The sequence below is a fragment of the Aquarana catesbeiana genome, linkage group LG06 (genome assembly GCF_042186555.1).
Source record: "Aquarana catesbeiana isolate 2022-GZ linkage group LG06, ASM4218655v1, whole genome shotgun sequence".
NCBI classification, from domain to species: domain Eukaryota; kingdom Metazoa; phylum Chordata; class Amphibia; order Anura; family Ranidae; genus Aquarana; species Aquarana catesbeiana.
Genome location: NC_133329.1, coordinates 358,171,760 through 358,196,733, shown reverse-complemented (window position 1 = coordinate 358,196,733; position 24,974 = coordinate 358,171,760). Strand labels below are relative to the sequence as shown.

At 43.1% G+C, this 24,974-nt stretch overlaps 1 protein-coding gene across 20 annotated transcripts in view; it reads right to left on the bottom strand.

Annotated features, from left to right (window-relative positions):
- The window catches only part of BAZ2B (bromodomain adjacent to zinc finger domain 2B), a 441,294-nt gene that overhangs the window by 202,896 nt on the left and 213,424 nt on the right, over positions 1-24,974 (bottom strand). For all 20 annotated transcript variants that reach the window (XM_073634094.1, XM_073634089.1, XM_073634092.1 and 17 more), the window contains one exon: positions 17,533-17,636. The gene's annotated coding sequence lies outside the window, so the exon portion shown is untranslated. The remainder of the gene's footprint in view (positions 1-17,532; positions 17,637-24,974) is intronic.

The following is a 24,974-nucleotide window of genomic DNA, read 5'->3' as shown; positions in this document are numbered from 1 at the left end:
TCCAAAGAGTTCAATTTTAGTCTCATATATTCTCCCTGTACTTCACAGGTTTGTCTAAATGTTGTGCAGCAAACTTTAAAGGAGCGTCAACATGCTTTTTCTTCAGCAATGGAGTCTTGCGTGGTGAGCGTGCATACAGGCCATGGCGGTTATTGTTTTCTTATAAACAATTGTACCTGCTAATTACAAGTCCTTCTGAAGCACACCGCAAGTGGTCCTTGGCTCTTGGACAACTCTTTTGATAATTCTTTTTACTCCTGTTGCCCAAAAGTCAGAAATCTTGTTAGGATCACATGGTCGTGGCCGGTTTACGGTGAAATTATGTTCTTTCCACTTCCGGATTATGGCCCCAACAGTGCTCACTAGATCATTCTGGAGTTTAGAAATTCTTCTGTAACCAATGCCATCAGTATGTTTTGTAACAAGAAGGTTGCAAAGGTCTTGAGTGAGCTCTTTGCTTTTACCCATCATGAGATGTTTCTTGTGTGACACCTTGGTAATGAGACACCTTTTTATAGGCCATCAGTTGAGACAGAACTAGCTGATATTAATTTGCTTTATAATTACTGATAGATTTCAGCTGGTTTCTTGGCTTTCCATGCCTTTTTGCACCTTCCTTTCATTTTATCACACATAACCTAATTTATGAACTTATTTGTTTTGGTTTCTTTTGATGTACGGATTGCATGGGTTGTTACTAACATGTGGTGAAAATTTAACTTCAAAAGCACCATTATAAATAATTTTATCCAGAAAAATGGTGACTTGTTCAATACTTATTTTACCCGCTGTGTATATATATATATATATATATATATATATATATATACTGGGCAAAATTATAAACGCACCACTTTTGTGTTTGCCCCTATTTATCATGAGCTGAACTCAAAGATCTACGACTTTTTCTATGTAAATAAAAGGCCTATTTCGCTCAAATATTCTTCACAAATCTGTCTAAATCTGTGTTAGTGAGCACTTCTCCTTTGCCGATATAATCCATCCACCTCACAAGTGTGGCATATCCAGATGCTTATTAGACAGCATGATTATTGCACAGGTGTGCCTTAGTATGGCCACAATAAAAGGCCACTCTAAAATGTGCAGTCTTACTGTATTGGGGAGGTTGGGGGTCCGAAAACCAGTCAGTATCTGCTGTGACCAATATTGCCTCATTCAGTGCAGTACATCTCCTTCGCAAAGAGTTGATCAGGTTGTTGATTGTGGCCTGTGGAATGTTGGTCCATTCCTCTTCAATGGCTGTGCGAAGTTGCTGGATATTGGATTGGCTGGAACTGGAACACGCTGTTGTATACACTGATCCAGAGCATCCCATACATGCACAATGGGTGACATGTCCGGTGAGAATGCTGGCCATGCAAGAACTGGGATGTTTTCAACTTCCAGGAATTGTGTACAGATCCTTGCAACATGGGGCCGTGCATTATCATGCTGCAAAATGAGATGATGGTCGTGGATGAATGGTACAACAATGGGCCTCAGGATCTCGTCACTGTATCTCTGTGCATTCAAAATGCCATCAATAAAATGCACCTGTGTTCGTTGTCCATAGCATACGCCTGCCCATACCATAACCCCACCGCCACCATGGGCCACTCGATCCACAACACTGACATCAGAAAACCATTCACCCACACAACACCATGTCTGACATCTGCTCTGTACAGTAAAAATTGTGATTCATTCATAAAGAGAACACCTCTCCAAAGTGCCAGAGGCCATGGAATGTGAGCATTTGCCCACTCCAATCAGTAACGACAATGATATGCAGTCAGGTCGAGACCCCAATGAGGAAGACGAGCATGCAGATGAGCTTCCCTGAGACGGTTTCTGACAGTTTGTGCAGAAATTCTTTGGTTATGCAAACCGATTGTTGCAGCAGCTGTCCGGGTGGCTGGTCTCAGACGATCCTGAAGGTGAAGATGTGGAGGTCCTGGGCTGGTGTGGGTGCACGTGGTCTGCGGTTGTGAAGCCGTTTGGATGTACTGCCAACTTCTCTGAAACGCCTTTGGAGACGGCTTATGGTAGAGAAATTAAGATTCAATGCAAGTGCAACAGCTCTGGTGGACATTCCTGCAGTCAGCATGCCAATTGCACGCTTCCTCAAAACTTGCAACATCTGTGGCATTGTGCTGTGTGATAAAACTGCACATTTTAGAGTGGCCTTTTATTGTGGCCAGCCTAAGGCACACCTGTGCAATAATCATGCTGTCTAATCAGCATCTGGATATGCCACACCTGTGAGGTGGATGGATCATCTCGGCAAAGGGGAAATGCTCACTAACACAGATTTAGACAGATTTGTGAACAATATTTGAGAGAAATAGGCCTTTTGTCTACATAGAAAAAGCCATAGAGCTTTGAGTTCAACTCATGATAAATAGGGGCAAACACAAAAGTGTTTATAATTTTGCTCAGTGTGTGTGTGTATATATATTTTTTTTGTGGTGGTGGTGGTGGGGGGGGGGGGGTACTGACTTAATGTACAACTGTTCCCTACACATAAAAGGTCAGGACTTTCCGAATGCTCTGTAAACGCTGCATAGGAAGTAATGTAATATACACTTCCACATTTCTCAGGCATTGCATCTCACTGCAACACTGCAGCGTTTGCCCCTCCTGGGCATTCACTACAATGGCTTTAGACCCAAAAGAGGTGCAATACCATTGCTGGTTGAAACAACTTTGATAAATGCAAAGAGCAATGAACAAAGGTTTATGCTGAATAAAAAAGGTGCTTTGGTAATGTTGACAAGCAACCTAGACATTTGCTTAACTGCTTGCTGCCCGCCCACCGTCAAATGACGGCTAGGTGGTGCAGCTTTTGTTCTGAGACGACGTCATATGACTGCGTCCCAGAACAGCCGCTCTCGCGCACCCTCAGGGGCGCACAGCACGGCGATCGCGGCCACGCCGCATTGCTAGGACATGGCACAACCCCGATCTGTGAAGGAGCCGCGTCCGCGGCTCTTTAACCATGTGATCAGCTGTGTCCAATCACAGTTGGTCACATGTAAACAAGGAAGTGCCGGTAATCAGCTCTCCTCATCTCACACTGATTGATCATCAGTGCCCTGATTACAATAAAGAAATACAGTGTAACAATACAGTGCCCACCATTGCCCACCGATGCCAGCATACAGTGCCCACCAGTGGCAGCAATCAGTGCCCACCACTGCCCACAAGTGCCACCAATCAGTGCCCATTAGATATGCCAGTCAGTGCTGGCAATCAGTGCCGCCTATCAGTGCTGCCCATCAATGCCCATCACTGCTGTCTATCAATACCCATCAGTATCGCCCATCAGAGCCACCCATCAATTCCCATCAGTATCAGCCATCAGTGCCACCCATCAATGCCCATCAGTGTCCATATGTACCGCCTAACCGTGCCCACCAGTGCCGCCTATTAGTGCCCGCCACTGCCACCTATCAGTGCCCGCCACTGCCGCCTATCAGTGCCCATCAATGTCACCTATCAGTGCTCATTAGTGCCACCTATCAGTCTCCATAAGTGCAGCATTTATTGGACTCCTCATCAGTGTCACCTCATCAATGCCCACCAGTTCAGCCTATCAGTGCCCATCGGTGCCGCCTTATCAGCGCACATCAGTGAAGGCGAAAAATTACTTAGTTACAAAATTTACTGACAGAAAAAAGTAAAAAAACATTTATTTTCAAAATTTTTGGTCTTTTTTTTTTTGTAAAAAATAAAAAACCCAGCAGTGATTTAATACCACCCAAAAAGCTCTATTTGTGTGAAGAAAATGATAAAAAATTAGTTTGGGTACAGTGTAGCATGACCGCGCAATTGTCATTCAAAGTGCGGCAGCTCTGAAAGCTGAAAAATGACCTGGGCAGGAAGGGGGTGTTAGTGCCTGGTAGGCAAGTGGTTAAAGTGCTGGTGACAGGTCCACTTTAAAACCTATGAAAGATTCCTTTACAGGTTTCCAGTGGCATCGCTAGGGGGTGGCTTTTGGGGCTATAGCCCCGAATCTGAGGCCCATAGCCCTGAGTCTCTGCAGGGGTCCCCAAGGGGAGGGGAGGCTCTCTGGGAACCCTGATGTAAGTGGGGGGCTCTCTGGGAACCCTGATGTAAGTGGGGGGCTCTCTGGGGACCCTGATGCAAGAGGGAGGCTCTCTGGGGACCCTAATGTAAGGAAGGACTCTCTGGGGACCCTGATGTAAGTGAGGGGTTCTCTGGGGATATATACATATACATACACACACACACACACGTATATTACTGTATATACATATGTATGCCCGCCCAAGCGTATGACTTCTTTACCACGCTGCTATGGGCTCTAGCCCCAGATCTTTTGTAGACCTAGCAACGCCCCTGCAGGTTTCTACAATTTTTTTAAATACATAGAGAAAAGATTTAGTAGAACCAATCTTGAAATATTTTGATGTGTTTTAGTAAAACATATTATAAAACAGTTCAGCGCATCCAGAACAAAATGTGGTCAAATACACTGTATTACAATCAATTCCTTGAAACCTATTTATACAGTTTTCATATGAAGGAATAAAAATAGCTTTTCACAAACTGCGGATGATGCCCGGGGTAAAAGATTTCATACTGAAAGATAGTGCTTTGGATAGATCACATTTCTTACAGTCAATCTCTGGTATTGTTTCAAAGTGCATTGCTCTCGGAATTACTGACATAAAAACATCTACTTTTGTGGCAGAAATGAGATTGCTTCCACGCTACATGCGGAGGGTTTTCTATCTATGAATGTGTTTATGCATCAAGACAATGTAACTGCAAGATGTGAGTGTCACGGCACAAAGTCATTCTTTTTTGAAGCTAAGTTTATTATATAAAAAAAAAATCAGCACAAGGGATGTTACTTACAATTAGTGTGATGTGTCCCATGTGCTGCCATCTTCTGGTTTGGGTGTCCCCCTCCTCCATCCATACACCCCTGCACTCCCCATTCCGGCTGCCCTAATCTTCTGGTGTGGCCAGGGTTAGGATATACAGGCATTCACCTAGAGTGCCCAATCACGAAACAGAATCTATAAATAGAGGATGGGTGGATCAATCATTGGCCCCTTCCATTCTTTTAATGCTTTCCATTCATAGAGGCTGTAGTACGCCTTCTAGGGATGGCAGAGCTTGGCAGAGCTTGGCAAAGGTGGGCATACACAGGTACTCCTGATAAGAGCTTGTGACAGTTTGTATTAACCTCAGCCGGACTGGAAGATCACAGGGGCAGGGGTGAGAGGGGGCATGGACCGAGGAGGATTTTAGAAGAGAAGATAGAATAAAATAGAAGAGGCATCAGCACAAGGGACACATCCTACTGACTGTGCGGGGGAATTTACTAAAACTGGTGCACACAGAATCTGGAGCAGGTGTGCATAGTAACCAATCAGCTTTCAGGTTTTCAGGTTGTCAATGCTCACCCTCCCTGACGGTTCTCCCGAGCGTGGCTCGCTTTCAGCACCTAAAATCCGAAATAATCATACCACCAGGGTTTTAGGTGCTGAAAGCTGTACAATTATTTTGCATGGAAATTTGGCGTTTTATATTGTAGGCCTGTAATTCTTAACAATATCACACTTAAATCTGTCCACCAAGAGTCTAGTAGATATCCCGGGTATGATGAAGTTTGAAACACAAAATCATAAATTATAATATAATAAATAAATATAAATAATTAAAAAAAATAATAATATAATAAAAAATAAAATAAATTTCCCCACGATTCACTATCGCTCAATTCTGCAAGTGTTCTAATTTACTATCGCTGTTTTCTAGCTGGTCTAAAGCCACTTTTGATGTAAAGGGACACTTTTTGGTTGCTATGGACAATCTCCAGTTTCCAGGCAGAAAGAACAGTATATATATAATATAAAACTGCATGCAGGGCATTGGACAAAGCACTGGGGACAAAAGGGATGTGAAATAATTTCATACAGTACTGTAATCTGTAAGATTACAGCACTGTATGTGTTATGATTTTTACTTTTTTTTTAATTTGCCGCCAGGCTCCGCCCCCATGCATCACGACGCTTGCAGGGAACGGAGCCTGGCACGGAGAGGATTCGGAGGAGGACAGAGCCCGCAGACACAGCGGGGGGCATAGCAGGATCCTGGGGACAAGGTAAGTATACCGAACCAGGATCCTGCAATGTAATCCCGAGTGTGGCTCAGGGTTACCGCTAATGGTGTAGAAATTTAACCCCGAGCCACAATCGGGAATACCGTCAGGGAGGTTAAAGTGACCTAAACCCACAACAGCAAAATCATTATGTATATGCAGTAAAGCATGATTGTTATACTAATTGTGGAACCTAAGGGGTTAATCTTCTACATTGTATAAAAAGACTGTTTGATTTTTTGATTTTGTTTTCTCTGATCCTCCCCTTCTTCCACAGTCCCCAGTCCATCTCCTGATAGTACAGAGCCTTTTGCCGCGTACACACGACCGTTTTTTCCGTCGCAATAAACTCCGAAGGTTTCTCCGATGGAATTCCATTCAATCAGTCTTGCCTACACACGGTCAAACCAAAGTCCGACCGTCCAGAACACGGTGACGTACAACACGAACGATGGGACTAGAAAAAGGAAGTTCAATAGCCAGTAGCCAATAGCTTCCGTCTCGTACTTGCTTCAGAGCATGCGTCATTTTTGGTCCATCGGAACAGCATACAGACGAGCGGTTTTCCTGATAGGAATTGGTTCCGTCAGAAATATTTAGAACATGTTCTATTTCTAGGTCCGACAGGATTTTCGAGAAAAAAAAAGTCCAATGAGGCATACACACGATCGGAATAGACGATGAAAAGCTTCTGTCTGACTTTTTCTGTCGGACATTCCGTTTGTGTGTATGTGGCTTTAGAGACACTCTGCACATGCTCAGTTTGGTGTGTATTGCGAAAGAGTTTTTTTTTTGGGAGGGTGCATGTGATCATCAGCACAGGGCCAATCAGCTCTGTACAGACAGAGGGTCAGGGGTCATCCAGCCTCAAAGGACAGTCAGAAGAGAATGAAAACTCATCCTATAAGCTTTAACCAGTGCTCAGCTGGACACTGATAGAAGTCACAAGACTGCTATATACTGCTGATGAGAAAAGATGTTTAGCAGTTTATATTTACTAAAATAATTGCATTTCCATGTTCTGTGTATTGTGGGAGACCAGATATAGTGAATGCAGGGTCCTGGGTTTAGTAACATTTTAATTGAACAATCTGAAATTAGAAGCGGATTGGTTACTATGCACAGCTGCACCAGATTCTGAGTGCACCAGTTTTAGTAAATCTCCCCCCGTATGTTATGTTCCTTTTGCTGATTTCTGTGTTTTTTAATTTTATAAAAAAAAAAAAAAAGAAAATCGACCAATCCCTGAACGCTAGCCTGTATGGCATTCTTTATATACACTGCAAAGAAGATGCTAAAGTATAATGCCGTATCCATGTTTTTTTGTTGTGGCAATGCTAGTGGTTTAAAAATGTGATGTTGATTATATGGCTTGAAGATCATTTCACCCTGCAACCTCTGCTTTAACCACTTAAGGACCAAGCCTATTAATGGCACCTATTGTTTACAAGCAAAAATCAGTATTTTTTTTGCTAGAACCCCCAAACATTATATATTTTTTTAGCATACACCCTAGAGAATAAAATGGAGATTGTTGCAATACTTTATGTCACACCGTATTTGTGCAGTGGTCTTACAAACGCAATTTTTGGGGAAAAAAATTAACTTTTTTGAATAGAAAAAATAAGAAAACAGTAAAGGTATCCCAATTTTATTACTATAATGTGAAAGATAATGTTACGCCAAGTAAACTGATACCTAACATGTCACGCTTCAAAATTGTGCATGCTCATGGAACGGCGACAAACTTTGGTACTTAAAAATCTCCATAGGCTGCTTTTAAAAATTTCTACAGGTTACCAGTTTTGGGTTACAGAGGAGGTCTTGGGCTGGAATTATTGCACTTGCTCTATCTGTGATAGCTCACATGTGTGGTTTGAACACTGTTTACATATGCGGGTGCAACTTGAGTATGCGTTCGCTTCTGTGCGTGAGCTCAAAGGGATGGGGCGCTTTATTTATTTTTTTTGTTATTTATTTTAATGTGAGATTTGGCTCACAAAGACCACAGATCTCACATTTACACTTAAAAGCAATTTAAAAAAAAAAATATATATATATATACATATATATATATTTTTTTTTTAAATTGTCCCTTTAAGGCCAGAGGGCGGAAGTGATGTTTGACGTCTCTCTGGTCCTCCCAGGGCATAGAGTTGAACGGGGGACATCTTGGCTCACTCGACTTCCTGCACATCCATCCCGGGGATCAGATTGTTTCCGCCACTACCGACGGCTCCGGTAAGCGGCAGAGACTACCAGGATGGGAAGGGAGGGGGCACGTGATCTTACGGCGATCTTATGGCGAATCCAGGTAAGCGGCGGAGACTACCAGGATGGGAGGGGAGGAGGCACGTGATCTTACGGCGATCTTACGGCGAATCCAGGTAAGTGGCGGAGACTACAAGGATGGGAGGGGGCACGTGATCTTACGGTGAATCCACTGCTGAGATCACTTTTATTTTAAAGTGGACTGCCCGCAATTTAAAAAAATACAGCCTGCTGCCATAACCCCAGTATTTAAAGTCATAGTAGCAAGGTATTTCCATGGTGGGTGGTCTGGAAGTGCGGCAATGTATAGTGTTTTGCATATAATTTCTTTAACTATTACACAAAAAAAAATAACCCTTTAAAATTTCCCTTTAGTCAAGTAAATAAGAGCTACAGGGAGGCAGCTCTGTAGATGCGGTGAGTATAGCAGCCGGAGCTGCTTTTTTGTTTTAAAGTGGTTGTAAACCCATAAAAAAACAAACAAACAAAAAAAAAAAAACAACCTGCAAGACAAAGGCATAATGAAATACTTACCAGAAGCTGGTGCAGTGGTCCCCGTACAACGTTGTGACCGGCGACACGTCCCTCCGGAGTTTTTTCCGGGTTTGCGGGCTCCGGCGCTGTGATTGGCCAGAGCTGTGATGACGTCACTCCCACCGGTCATGGCACAGCAGCAGAGGAAACAGCACGAGCGAGACGTTTCTTCAGTGCGCATGTGCCGATGACGTTGACACATGCTGATACAGTGAATATCTCCTAAATGGTGCAAGTTTAGGAGATATTCACAGTACCTACAGGTAAGCCTTATTATAGGATTACCTGTAGTGAAAAGTGATGTGTAAGGTTTTACAACCACTTTAAAGCGGAGTTCTACCCAAAAATGGAACTTCCGCTTTTCCGGTTCCCCCCCCCCTCCGGTGTCACATTTGGCACCTTTCAGGGGGGAGAGGGAGCAGATACCTGTCGAATACAGGTATTTTTCTCCCACTTCCAGGCATAGATACCCGAGCCACCCGCGGATATCTACGCCACTTCCGGCGCCTTCTCCGCCCCCCCGCGCTGTCTTCTGGGAGACACACAGATCCCAGAACACAGCAGGGACCAGTGGGATCGCGCAGCGCGAGTCGTGCATGCGCAGAAGGGAACCAGGAAGTGAAGCCGCAAGGCTTCACTTCCTTATTCCCTTACCGAAGATGGCGACGGCAGTACCCGACAACCGAGGGATAGATGAGCTTCGGGTGCCGACATCGCGGGTGCCCTGGACAGGTAAGTGTCCTTATTTTAAAAAATTGTTCTCATTTGCGTTTGGTCACTGTGGCTTGAAAATAAATACAACATATTTTAAGAGCAATCAGCGGAGTGCGGATCATCTTTTCCCCATTCCTTATTTTAAAAGCCAGCAGCTGCAGTATTTGTAGCTGCTGACTTTTAAAAACAAAAAAATCCTCGGAACTCCGCTTTAAGTGACCGTGAAGGATGCAAATTACCGTATTTATCGGCGTATAACATGCACTTTTTTCCCCTTAAAATCACGGGAAAATTGTGGGTGCGTGTTATACGCCGATCCCCGCTATTTTGTGATCTATCAGAGCGATCGCCGCCGACATCCACATAGCGTGTATTTTTAAATATGGCGCCACGGAGTTCGGAGGGACTCGGCGGCGGCCGAGAACACAGTGACTGGGCGGAGCCGAGATACACATAGCCGAGGGTTCTCGGCTCTTCTCGGCGCCGTTCACAGTCCCGCCCAGTCCCGCCATTGGACCTGTGTTATGTCCATCATAGGGACTGGGCATGACTGTGAACGGCGCCGAGAAGAGCCGAGAACCCTCGGCTATGTGTATCTCGGCTCCGCCCAGTCACTGTGTTCTCGGCGGCGCTCGTTCAGCTGAACGAGCGCCGCCGAGTCCCTCCGAACTCCGCGCCGCCATATTTAAAAATACAAACTAAACTTGTGTATGTCAGTGGCGATCATAAAATATACACTGGGGACAAGGCTGCACTGGGGCAAAGCTGCACTGACAATTCTGCACTGACAAGGCTGCACTGGGGCAAAGCTGCACTGACAAGGCTGCAGATGGACACGATAACGCTGCATTGATGGGCATTTAAATGTACGTTTTTTTTCCTTAAACTTCCCTCCTAAAAGTTTTTTCCTTAAAATTCCCTCCTAAACTTGGGGTGCGTGTTATACGCCGGCGCGTGTTATACGCCGATAAATACGGTACATGCTTTTAACCCAAACTAAAATTGGGCTTTAATTGTAGTAAAACTGCAGCCAGGGCTGTATTTTTGACAGAACTGTGTACATTTCAGGACTGGATGGACAGACACACAAATTCTTTGCAGGTAAAACAGCTCTCATATATGTAGATTTAGGATAATCTAAGAAGCATTCACTTACTGTACCTTTCAAGTTATCTAATTGACATCTTTAGAATTAGACCCCATCAACACATGCAACATATTAAAAAACAAAATAATAATAATAATCAAAAACAAAAAATATTTTTCTCTTCCTATTTGAGACTAAATCCCTTTGCTATATAATTTAAATCTATTGCATGAAACTATGAATTTGTTTTTGCTATTTAGCATCATAATAAATCAATAATGTCTAACAATGAGTATAATAAGGGGAGAGACACCATTTGCATTTGGAGGATTTAATCTGCTTTATCCCTTTCATGGCTAGAGGGCACATAAAGCCTCCATACCCCTTCTTCTGCTTACAGCAATGTTATAATTAAGACTAATTAAAAAGATGGCTGTATTGTCCCATTTTTTTGAACATAAGGCGCTTCTCCCTGGTGCCACTGCTAAGTAAAGGTTACGATGACAGCGTTAAACTCGCTAAAGCCTGCAGTTGTTCCCCTAGATTTGGTGACAAAGCTTCTTACTGACCACCAGTTACTGGAACCTGGTGAGAGTTCAATAATCCACTCCACTTAATGTGTATTCTACCAAAAGTATGTCATCTAAATCTTCTGGTGTTCTCAGTGTAATTATACAAGACACTATGAGGTTGATTTACTAAACCTGGAAAGTGCAAAATCTGGTGCAGCTCTGCATAGAAACCAATCAGCTTCCAGGTTTTTTTTTTGTCAAAGCTTAACCACTTCAGCCCCAGAAGAATTTACCCCCTTCTTGACCAGAGCACTTTTTGCGATTCGACACTGCGTCGCTTTAACTGACAATTGCGCGGTCATGCAACGTTGCACCCAAACAAAATTTTTTTCCCCACAAATATAGCTGTCTTTTGGTGGTATTTTATCACCTCTGCGGATTTTATTTTTTGCGCTATAAACAAAAAAAGAGTAACAATTTTGAAAAAAAAAAAGCAATATTGTTTACTTTTTGCTATAATAAATACCCCCCAAAAATATATAAAAAAACAAATTTTCTCCTCAGTTTAGGCCGATATGTATTCTTCTGCATATTTTTGGTAAAAAAATCGCAATAAGCGTATATTGATTGGTTTTGTGCAAAAGTTATAGCGTCTACAAAACAGGGGATAGATTTATGGCATTTTTATTTATTTTTTTTTATTAGTAATGGCGGTGATCTGCGATTTTTATCGTGACTGCAACATTATGGCAGATAAATCGGACACTTCTGACACTATTTTGGGACCATTGTTATTTATACAGTGATCAGTGCTATAAAAATGCACTGATTACTGTATAAATTACACTGGCAGGGAAGGGGTTAAACACTAAGGGACGATTGGGATTGCATTGCAGGATCCTGAAGCGGTATACTAACTTTGTCCCCAGTATCCTGCGATGTCCCCCGCTGTGTCTGCCAGGCTCCGTTGCCTGTGAGCGTCCTGACGCACGGGGGCGGAGCCTGTCGGCAAATTCAAAAAAATGTAAAAATCATAACACATACAGTACTGTAATCTTACAGATTACAGTACTGTATGAAATCATTTCACTTCCCTTTTGTCCCCAGTGCTTTGTCCCATGCCCTGCATGCAGTTTTATATGATATACACTGTTCTTTCTGCCTGGAAACTTGAGATTGTCCATAGCAACCAAAAAGTGTCCCTTTACGTCAAAAGTGGCTTTAGACCAGCTAGAAAACAGCGAAAGTAAATTAGAACACTTTAATTGAGTGATAGTGAATCGTGGGGAAATGTATTTTATTATATATTTTTCTTTTTTTGAATTATTTATATTTATGTATTATAATTTATGATTTTGTGTTTCAAACTTCATCATACCCGGGATATCTACTAGACTCTTGGTGGACAGATTTAAGTGTGTTATTGCTAAGAATTACAGGCCTACAATATAAAACGCCAAATTTCCATGCAAAATAATTGTACCGCTTTTCAGCACCTAAAATAATCATATCACCAGGGAGGTTAATTCTTTTTTACTTGACCTGTTTGATATGACTTATTGTTAATAAAATATATTTTTGTACTATATCATTGTTCATCTTGCCTGTAAAGTCCGAATTAGTGCCCTGTGTCCTTTTACCCTTTCTTGGCTCCATAGACTTCAATGGAGTTGCATCAAAAACTCAAATAGATGCATGTTTGGCGCATTTTTGCTGAGTTTTGCTGTATGACAATAGACTCTTTTGCAAAGTGTACAGACTGATTGTCTTTAGTAAATCAACTCCATGGCTAACCATTGGCCAAAGAAAAAACACATTAAAAAACACATAAAAACATGCATGAAAATAGCAAATCAACCGCACATGCATAGATGAGAACCTAACGGAGGTGAAAGGCAGACATGTTTGAAGCTGAAGGAGGGTAATAACCATGGTTCTCTCCATAGATGCAGTAGAGTTACTGAGTGTAGCCACCAATGGACAGGAATTGTGTTATTTGCAGCATTAGTCAGTAAAAAAAAAAAGAAAAAAGCCTAAAAAAAAAAGAAAAGTGAATGCAGCCAGCACATCCAAGGGGTGGTAAGCTGCAATATATTACATTTTTGTTTTTGGGTCATGATATGTTTGAGGCAGGGCAGAGTGGGTCTAAATGAAGATTGTGGTACCTAGTGATATGCAGAATGATATTCCCTGGCTAAGCAAGGACAGAGTTGATATAAGGACAGACAATCAAGCATCTTTGTGAAACTGTTTCAGGAAGTTAGCAAAACGGACTGATTTCATAAGACAATGACTTGTTTGCAAACGTAACCACTGTGGAGCACAAGATAACAGACCTCTGCAAATATCATAAATTCTGACTTCTCTAAATAAGTCTGTTTGGTCTACATTTATAACTCCAAAGGAAACCCAGCTATGTCAGTTATGATTATTTAAAGGTCTCTGCCCCTAAACATTGGAGGGGGGGGGGATTTACTAAAACAGGAGCACAAAGAATCTGGTGCAGCTGTGTATAGTAACCAATCAGCTTCCAAGTTTTATTGTCAAAGCTTAATTGGACAAGCTGAAGTTAGAAGCTGATTGGTTACTATGCATAGATGCACCAGATTCGTGTGTGCTCCAGTTTTAGTAAATCCCCCAATGAGTAGGACACACTGGGACATTACTGGTAGGTTTTATGTTGTTGCCATGTGTCTTTTACATGTGCTAACAATCCAGATTGGATTTGGAAGTGGTTGTTAGCCCTACTGAGTTTTGGACCTTTGGGGCGAAGAAAAGAGAAAGGGTGAAACTTTCCATTGTAAGGTTTGTCTAGGGAGACCTTGGATTTAGAAGGCCTACTTGGCCCTAATTAGCACTAGTGTGGATATGCTTTTAGTAGAAGCTAACTGCCTTCACGGAATCCCGGGGAAGAACCAGGCTACTCTGACTTGGAAAGAGATTGCGATGGCAGCCCTGTGAGTACAAAGTTCATGTTTTGTACAGCTGGACACATGGAAAAAACAGCGTAATACTTGCAAGAATGAAGGCCTCTTGAGCCCCTCGGGAAAGAGAGCCCTGACTGATGGGGGCATGGCCAGGGAGGAGTTAAAGTCATTTTGGCTATCTCAGGATTGGCACAGGAGGGGACAAAGGGTTGGGCCTGAGCTCAGGAGTTCATCACCCCAGGGGATTATGGTCCTTTTCGGACGAAAGCATGGAAGAGCTGCCCACCCTCCCGCCCTAATTTAATGGTATGTCACAGCGTGTTGCGGTTTTGGTGACCTTGCCAGCAAATATGCAACCTTTTTATGCCCTGTTGGTAATTGGGAGATTAACGGCCGGTCCGGCACTCATGGTAAGGACAGGCCCCTCCTTCATCTCCCTTTTATTTTTGGATTTTTGAATGCTCACAGTGCAACTGTGACTGGCACGGTTTAAATATCTATTGTATGTTTGAGTTAAAATAAAGCTGTGGCCTTGCCCTTTCCAACGTTAATGGTTGTATGTGGTTTTTATTGGATGGGAAGAAGGGGTAAGGTATGTTAAGTGGTCATGTAAGTCGGATGGGACCTGGGCTTATTGCACGTCAGCAGTCAAGACTAGGATATAGTTTTATGCATTGTATTTTTGTGAAAATTCTGCCTACGTTTGATCTTGCATATATATTAAAGCTGAACGTAAAGTATAACTAAAGGCAACATGTTATCTTTAGTTTTGGATAGAGTGAAGGATTAGAATCCCTGTGAGTTTTTATTGCTGTCTACTCCGGTTAGGGAGATTCACCCTCTCTATTTGTCCTGTTTACCTCTATTACTGAATATGAAAGTAAAAGAAAATTCCAAATCTAGGGATGCCCCCAGAAAAGTAATAGAGGGGAAATCTTCCAATGGGGACACTGGTTTTGGTGGCCTGGGGTCCCCAAGGGATTCCCTTAAATGGTAGGGATTTCCTCACACTTCCTGTTTTGGTTATAAGAGAGAAAGTGAAAGTAAATCTCTAATGGGGCACAGATGGCAAAAAATGAGCCAACAGGGGTTATAACCCTCCCTTACGCTATCCAAATTAAAAAAAAAAAAACGTTTTGCCTATAGTTCTTCTTTAAGGTTTGGTAATTTTTATGTAATTACATAAGTCCAGCTTGGACCAATGTTAGTATGTATGTGCCATGCCTGTGGGATACCACTGGAAGCTGGAAACTGTATTAGGCACTGCTACTATAATGATTTCCACAAAAAAAATTATGCTGAGCAGCTGCCCCGCAGCTTACTGAAAAAAGAAGATCACTCACTCAGCACGGGTGAACAATTTCCAATTTCTCAATTAGTGTATAGTGTTTTCTGATTGGACAAGATGGAGATCGTCACCACCCTGCCTCTCCACCGCAACCAATCAGAGACCGCTTTGCATCCAGTAAGAAAATGTTTAGTATTTACTGAATGTGCCCGAGCTACCCGAGCAGCCACCTGTGTTCGCTTAGACAAATGCATTGGCATGAGTCAATGTTATTTGTTATAGAAAGCTCAGGTCTAAACCTAATGACACTGACTTCAGAAAGGGGTCAGGAGAGCTGAGAAAGATCCTGTAATGATTTTGTCAACAGCTCTCTTATCAAGGCTAATTTCTGCATAACCAATATAAGCCGCAGCATATGGCGACATGCCTGCCAGTGGCAACATAAAGCCACCCACAAATCATGTTGCTGACTCTCCAGAACACATTCCTGTATATGAGAAAATGTCTTAGCTTGCCACCACGTCCTCATGCCCTTATTGTCCCTGCACTGCTAGTACATGTTGTATTGCATGCTTACAGTTTACCCACCATGAGTCTGTATAATTACCTTCTCTGTGTAATGGTATTGCACAGAGCAGCCCGGACCCCCTCTTCTCGGATCCCACCGGTGATCAGGACCCCCCCCCCCTCCTTGCTGAGTGCCCCCAGAGAAAGCCGCTTGCTATGGGGCACACAAGTATGCTCGCTCCCGAGCCCCGCTCTGTGCTACCACTTCCTCTTGCCCTTATTGTCCCTGTACTGCTTGTGCATTTTGTATTGCATGCTTACAGTTCACCCACCATAAGTCTGTATACCTAACACTAAACTGCTAGCAGAGTGGGGTGACAGATTTCCCATCCCTTGTAGACAATGGATCTCAGTGTATTGAGGCCGATTGGCAAACTGTTTCTTTCAGACTCTCAGCCTCCAGCCACACCATGTGACTAGGTATATAAAATAATGCAACAATATAATGTCGCACTTTTAATCAACTGTAATTATCAATCAAAAATATAATTTATCAATGTCAACAATCAATTAAAATGTCATTAATTTGTATTATGAATGGTTCTCTGGCACGTTCACAGATATTCGCTTGAGTGCTCAGAAGTTGGTGACAAAATTCTGTCATAGCCAAACAATGGGAAACAATCCAACAGTGGCAGCCGCTCCATCAGGGGCGCAGGGGTGCTGCCCCCCTAATTCATGCGCTTGGCCCCTCATTTACATGCAGGTCATCTGACGCATGTATTTCAATGTTTTTTTTTTTTTTCTGGAAGCACGTGATTAGAGCCCGAGCCTCTAATTGGCTTTAAAAAAGGGTGGCCTTGGGGCGCAGTGCTCTGAGCTCACCCAGTTATGTGACAATATTGAATTAATAAGTGCTATTGTCTTTCTGCTTCTCCTCCTGGCCAATCAGGAAGCGTGTCTTAAGATTGGCCGAGAGGAGAAGTGAGCGTATTGGCTGAGAGCAGGTGGGGAGGTGCCGAGGAGGAGACGCAAGAGGAAGCCGCTGAAGCTGCCCGTGACCTTGATGGGGTAAGTGCGGGGCTGATGGGCGGACGGGCAAGCGAGAGGGGGGGTTGTTCGCTGATCGGGCGAGCAACGGGGAGGTTAGTGTGTTTGCCGATCGACTGAGCGATAAGGGGGGGGAGAGGGGGAGTTGACCAACCGACCGAAGGAACAGGTGGGGGGAGTAGGGAGGGTCGTTTGTTTGATGCCCCCCCCCCCCCAAAAAAAAAAAATAGAGCACCAGCTGCCACTACAATCAAAATTGGTTAATGCTTTCTAAATCAGATAACGGCCGATCTCTGGTTTGAGACGTGTATTCAGTTTGATTGGTCGCATTAAATGACTGAATGGTGTGGACCCACCATAAGACTAGTAACCTAACTAGGGTAGGAGAGGGAATATTACAAGACAACTGGCCTTGGGCACAAGAAGTATAAATCTGGCATTGCATGTTATAAATATAGTTTGACATCTTTCACGGTTCATAAAAAGAAAAGAGAAAGGATAATTACCTGATGATGATAATCCTACATGAGCACTTGTGATATGTACATGGATCAGGCCTCACCACCCTTCAAATAGATCTTGTTCACTGGGTTGGGGCTTTGTCCCCTCTCTAAGACAGAAGAGATAAAGCAGATCAGTATTCCTGTAGGGCAGATCTAGTTAATCTTACACATGTAAACATTTATCAACTTCCTGAAACATTGAAGACAATCCTATGTGTTTATTAGGTATGCGAATATTTGCATAACACTCCAGCCGTACTGTACATATGTTGCACAATTAGCCACAACATACTTGTGTGACTGCTTTTAGTATCACGCCAGGCGAGATTAAAAGGCTTTGAACAAACTTCCTAATTTTTCTCACTGTATACCAACTGTTAAAAGGTAAAAAATCATGGTTTGGGAACCGAAACTTGGTTTAACCATTGACGCCTGCGAGCAGATTGCTCAACAAACCCAACAAATGGCACTTAGAAGAACACTTCAAAAACAGGAGGACTTGGCATTTAAACGGACTCAGGGGGCACATCCAACCTGCCGTATAACTGGAGATTTTATCTTTACCCCTATAGATACAGCCCTACGCTTACTGATATGTTTATTACAGGAATCGGCTTTCATTTATAAGGCAAAACTTTTTTTTAAGCTTTGGATAAAGTGCAGAGGGATTAGAACCATACCTCCCAACTTTCAGGGATGGGAATGAGGGACACCTATTAGCAAAATGAAGTAGGCATAGGACACGCCCCCTACCACACCCCCGTAAAGGAGAATTGTACCAAAAATTGATTGGTTAAACCCACAAGTCTTTTCTCTCATTACTATTCCTTTATATTGGCTTTTGGAATTTACAAATGCAGCAATTTAGAAATTGGATACTCGTTGTAAAACATTTTTTAAAAGATAAATAGTGCATTTTAGATACAGCTATATAAATCAGACCAAAATGAGGGACAATGAGGAGGAAAGAGGGGCAGAGGGACAATGTTCAGAATGAGGGACAGTCCCCCGAAATCAGCGACAGTTGGGAGCTATGTTAGAACCTCTGTCAGTCTTTATTGCTGTCTGTGCCGCCATTAGACCCCTTTCACACTGAGGCGCTTTTCAGGCAATTTTGGGCTAAAAATAGCGCCTGATAACTGTTTCCCATTCATTTCAATGGATGCTTTCACACTGGGGCGATGCGCTGGCGGGGCGGTGCAAAAAGTTCTGCAAGCAGCATCTTTGGGGCACTTTAAAAAGCACCTCAAAAACGCTCCTGTCCATTGAAATGAATGGGAAGTGCTTCAAAAGCGCCGCAAAATGGCAATTTTTTCTTTAACCACTTCAATACCGGGCATTTTCACCCCCTTCCTGCCCAGGCCAATTTTCAGTTTTCAGCGCTGTCACACTTTGAATGAAAATTGCGCGGTCATGCAACACTGTACCCAAATTAAATTTTTATCATTTTTTCCCCCACAAATAGAGCTTTCTTTTGGTGGTATTTGATCACCTCTGCAGTTTTTATTTCTTGCACTATAAACAAAGGAAAAGTGACAAGTTTGAAAAAAACACAATATTTTTTCCTCAGTTTAGGCCGATATGTATCGGGCACGTGCATTGGCTTTCGAGTGAGGCAGCGGGTGGGCATGCGCGTGCCCCCTAGATGGTCGAGAAGCTCAGGACGTCATATGAAGCCCGCCCAGGATGGGAGATCCCTCCTGCAGACGTCATATTACTATGGGCAGGGAAGGAAGTGGTTAAAAAAAGCGCACCGCTAATGCCGCAAAAGTGCCACAAAAATGGTGCTAAAGCTCCGCAAAAACGCCTGACGTTTTATGGGTAGTTTTTGAGCGCCTCAGGTTGAAAGGGGTGCTTGAGAGATTCATCCTCTCTATTTATCTTATTTGCCATTATCATTGAAAGTGAAAGTAAAAGAAAATCCCAAATTCTGGGTTGTCTCCAGAAAAGTAATAGAGGGGAAATCTTCCAATGGTGACACTGGTTCTGGTGAGCTGGCGGTCCCCAAGGAATTCCCTTGAATTGCAGGGATTTCCTATGCCTTCCTGTTTGGCTATGGGACAGGAAGTGAAGGAAAATCTCTGCAATAGGACACAGATTGCAAAAAAAAATCTGACAGGGGTTATAACCCTTCCTTAATCTATCCAAAACAAAATAAAAAATCTGCCTATAGTTCTACTTTATTATGGGTCACCAAAAATGAAGCCAAGTGTGTTCCCTGGTTCTAGGATCAGTGCCTTTGACCGAGCATGGACAGATGGTTATCCAGCTTTGGGCACTTTCATGCTGGACGCTACCAAGCACCCGGAGTGTGTGTGCCCATAGCATACAGTGACAAAGCTTAGAGTCTTGAAGAAAAGGGACCAATTTTATAGTCTTGCACACAGGTTCACTGAATTCAGAAAACATGCCTGGCAGGAAGTACTACCCAGAAGCCATGAATCTGGCGGCAAGGAAATATCAAAAACTCAAGTTAAGTAGAGACTATATTATATTGCGAAATTTAAAAAAAAATATTTTTAAATAGTTTTTCTTGTTTTAATTCACAAATTTTAAAAAATGATCTAACCACTTCAGCCCCGGAAGATTCGGCTGCTAAATGACAAGGCCACTTTTTGCGACACCGCACTGCGCCGCTTTAACTGACAATTGCGCGGTCATACAGTGCTGCACCCAAACAAAATTGACGTCCATTTTTTTCCACAAATAGAACTTTCTTTTGGTGGTATTTGATCATCTCTGTGGTTTTTATTTTTTGCGCTATAAACAAAAAAAGAGCGACAACTTTGAAAAAAAACACAATATTTTGTACTTTTTGCTATAATAAATATCCCCATTTTTTTAAAAAAAAGCTATTTTTTTCTCAGTTTAGGCCGATATGTATTCTTCTACGTATTTTTGGTAATACAAATCGCAATAAGCATAAATTGATTGGTTTACGTAAAAGTTATAGCGTCTACAAAATAGGAGATAGATTTATAGCATTTTTATTCATATTATTTTCTTTATTAGTAATGGCAGCGATCTGCGATTTTTATTGGGACTGCGACATTATGGCGGACACATCGGACACTTTTGACACATTTATGGGACGACTGACAATTATACAGCGATCAGTGCTATAAAAATGCACTGATTACTGTATAAACGTCACCGGCAGGGAAGGGGTTAACACTAAGGGGCGATCAAGGGGTTAACTGTGTTTCTTGACTGTGTGTTCTAACTGTGGGGGGAGGGGACTGCTTAGAGGGGATAACAGATCGTGGTTCCTAGCTTTTAGGAACTCATGATCTGTCTCTCCTCACAGAACAGAACAGTGATTTGTGTGTTTACACATACACGTCCCCGTTCTGCTTCTCGTGCCCGAGATCGCTCGTGGCAGTCGGTCATCACGACCTATATCACGTAAAGTGATATTAACCTCTTCCCGCTGGCCGCGGGCATATATGCGGCCTCTCGGCGGGTGGGCTTTAATATCGCGAAGCCGGCCCTATGTAAACACAAAACTGTGCTGAGAGCACGTGCCCTGAGCGGGGGTTGCAGCATTCTGGAGGGTTTTTTTACCTTCATGAACAGAATACATGAAGGTAAGAAAAATCCTTCAGCCTTCAGAATCACTTTAATGACCCTTTTCACTTTTTGACAACTTGCTTTGACTCGCTCACACGCAGCTTCGTATCTGACTGCATTACATAGGCTATTCACAGCATAGCAGAAAATTGCATAGCCCAAAAGGTATGGAACTGACTAAGGTTTACAATCTACTTGCCACAAGGGGTAAATATAAAATATCTATGCACATTAAAATGTAAAATTATTTTTTTTTTGGTCTGCAGCATAATAAAGAAAGCATATACAAAAATAAACTATAAAATCTCCTTTAACAAACTTAGGCCTCATGTACACTGCTGCTGGTAAACGGACATTTAGACCCCTTTTACGCTGAGCCGCCCCGGGTGTCAGCGGTAAAGCGGCGCTATTTTTAGCGCCGCTTTACCGTCGTTTTAGCGGAGCTATTCCGCCACTAGCTGGGGGTTTCAACTCCCCCGCTAGCGGCCAAAAAGGGGTTAAATCCGCCCGGAAAACGCTGCTGCAGCGGCGCTTTGCCGGCGGTATGGCGGCGCTGCCCCATTGTTTTCAATGGGCAGGAGCGGTGGAGGAGCGGTGTATTCATCGCTCCTACACCACTACAAAGAAGCTGCTGGCAGGACTTTTTGTGACACCCTGCCAGCGCAGTGCCCCAGTGTAAAAGCACTCGGGCTTTCACACTGGGTTTGCAGCAGAGGCTTTTTTCAGGCGCTATGCAGGCGCTATCTTTAGCGCTGTAGCGCCTGAAAAACGCCTCCAGTGTGAAAGGGGTCTTAGGCGCAATTGGGCATTTTTTTCAGCTGCCCCTGAACTCTTCTCTGTTATCTCATCAGTACATGTACACAGGGTCGTTTATAGTCGTTTCTAGGCAGTTCAGTTTAGAAGCATTTTTTTGGAAAGCAAAGAAATGCGTTAAGGATGGATGTTCAGAGGCATTTGAAATGACAAATGCTTGTAACAGCTTGTAAACGCAGTAACTCGCGGTCAACTGTATTTCGTTTACAGGCTTTTTTAATGGAGATACATTTTTGACTATTTGAAAAAAAATAACAAACGCCTCTAAACGCAAACGTGGCATGTAAATGTGTCAAAACGGAGGGTTTTAACCACTACCGGACCGCCCACCGTCGTTATACGTGGTACTTTGAAGAGGAATATCGTTGTTATGGCAGCAGCTAGCTGCCATAACCCTGGTATCCTCTTCTTCAGCGGGCGGTCCGCTTCAAGATAAAAGTGGTCTCTGTGGCGGATTTGCGAGATCGGCGGCGGGAGAGGGCCCCCCTCCTGCTGCGCTCTGGTGCCCTCCGCTGCTTACCGGAACCGTCGGTAGCGGCGGAGGCGATCGGATCCTTTCCCTAGCATGACATGGAGACGAGTGAGGGGAAGATGGCCCCCACCCGTCTCCATATCATTGCAGGGCGGAAGCGACGTCAAAACATCACTTCCGCCCATAGCTCTTAAAAGGCCATTTTTTTTTTTTTTTTGAGATAACAAAAATGTATTTATTTTTTATTGCATTTTAGTGTAAATGCAACCCCATATCTCATATTTAAGAGGTCCTGTCATGCTTTTTTCTATTACAAGGGATGTTTACATCCCTAGTAATAGGAATAAAAGTGACACATTTTTTTTAAAAAGAACGGTGTAAAAATAAAAAATAAAAGGTAAAAGCAATATGAAAAAAATTTTTTTTTATAAACGCGCCCTGTCCTGCCGAGCTCGCGTGCAGAAGCGAACGCATATGAGAGTAGCGCCCGCATATGAAAACTGTGTTCAAACCACACATGTGAGATATTGCTGCAATCAGTAGAGCGAGAGAAATAATTCTAGCCCTAGACCTCCTCTGTGGCTCAAAACATGCAACCTGTAGAATTTTTTAAACGTCGCCTATGGAGATTTTTAAGGGTAAAAGTTTGTCGCCATTCCACGAGCGGGCGCAATTTTGAAGCATGACATGTTGGGTATCAATTTACTCGGTGTAACATTATCTTTCACAATATTAAAAAAAAATTGGGCTAACTTTACTGTTGTCTTATTTTTTAACTCAAAAAAGTTTATTTTTTCCAAAAAAAGTGCGCTTGTAAGACCGCTGCACAAATACGGTGTGACAGAAAGTATTGCAAAGACCGCCATTTTATTCTCTAGGGTGTTAGAAAAAAAAATATAATGTTTGGGGGTTCTAAGTAATTTTTTAGCAAAAAAAACTGTTTTGTAAACAACAAATCTCAGAAAGAGGCTTGGTCCTTAGGTGGTTAACCACTTCCCTTCTGCTGTATGCAGAATGACGGCCGGGAAGTGGTTCTGTTATCCTGACTGGGTGTCATATGACGTCCAGCAGGATAACATGCCGGCGCGCCCGTGGGGGCGCGCAGCACGGCGGACGCGAGTATGGCGTGTCAGTCTGACACACAGCATCTCCAATTGTGCAAAGAAGTCTCTGACAGAGGCTTCTTACCACGTGATCAGCTGTGACCAATCACAGCTGATCATGGCGTGAACCAGGAAGTGCCGGTAAACGCCATTTCTCGGTTTGTGCTGACAGGGAGTGCCGATCGGCGGCTCTCCCTGTCAGAGGGGGGGTCTGTGCTGATAATCAGCACATTGATTATCAGCACAGCCCCCTCAGTTGTGCAAATCACTGTAAATCAGTGCCCAGCAGTGTCCCAACAATAAAGTGTGCCAGTGCCCACCACAGTGCCAATCAAAGCCCAGCACAGTGCCAATCAGAGCCCACCACAGTGCCAATCAGTGCCCAGCAGTAACACCTGTCAGTAATCTCTTAATACCTCATCATCAGTGCTGCCCATCAGTGGCAATCAGTACCACCTATCAGTGCCAATCAGTGCCACCTGTCAGTGCCCATCACAGGCGCCTGTCAGTGCCCATCATAGCTGACTGCCAGTGCCGCCTGTGAGTGCCCATCAGTGCCGCCTGTCAGTGGCCATCAGTGCCACCTATCAGTGCCCATCAGTGCCATCTATTGGTGCCCATCAGTGCCATCTATTGGTGCCCATCAGTGCTGCATATCAGTGCTGAGAAGAAAAGCTTTTTTTTTTTTCAAAAATGTTGGTCTTTTTTAGTTTCTTTAGCAACAAATACCACCAAAAGAAAGCTCAATTTGTGGGAAGAAAATGATAAAAATTTCCTTTGGGTACAGTGTTGTATGACTGCGCAATTGTCATTCAAAGTGTGACAGCGCTGAAAGCTGAAAATTGTCCTGGGCAGGAATGGCCGAAAGTGCCCGGTATTGAAGTGGTTAAACATCGGTTAAATGGTTCAGGAGAGGTTTTAAAATGTCCCGTGTACATTAAGCCTAAGTACAGTCTGACTTTGACTTTTGAGCATGTAAAAGTATTAAAGTGCAATGCTTTAAACGTGTGCAATAAATTGTGTAGCTTACACCATAGGGAGACATCTGCTTAGTAATTGATCGCTACTGATTTATCAATAGTGATTTTACGAATATGTTTGGAAGGGTCTCCCATTTATATAATTCACAAGACTACCTCTACAGCTGCTTGCCCACTTCGCACCCCACCTGAAAAGACTAAGACGGCTTAAAATATTTTTTTTTAATACTTTTCGCAAGCCGTGACAGTTCACCCACACCCTTTCCCAGCAAACGCTTGATGTGTCTCTATGCCAAATGAATCGTAAAAAAAAAAAAAAAAATAGAATCAGCATGTAAGCTCTACAGTTAAATTGTGAAATACCTTTGCAGCTATTGTCCTAGTTAGGAAAGCACAACAAAGAATGTTTCCTGTTTCAACGACCATATCTAAGAATTACCAGCATTTTTCTATATTCTGCTGGCTTTGAGAATCCCTATTAGAAAAATAATTGGCTCAACAACCTTC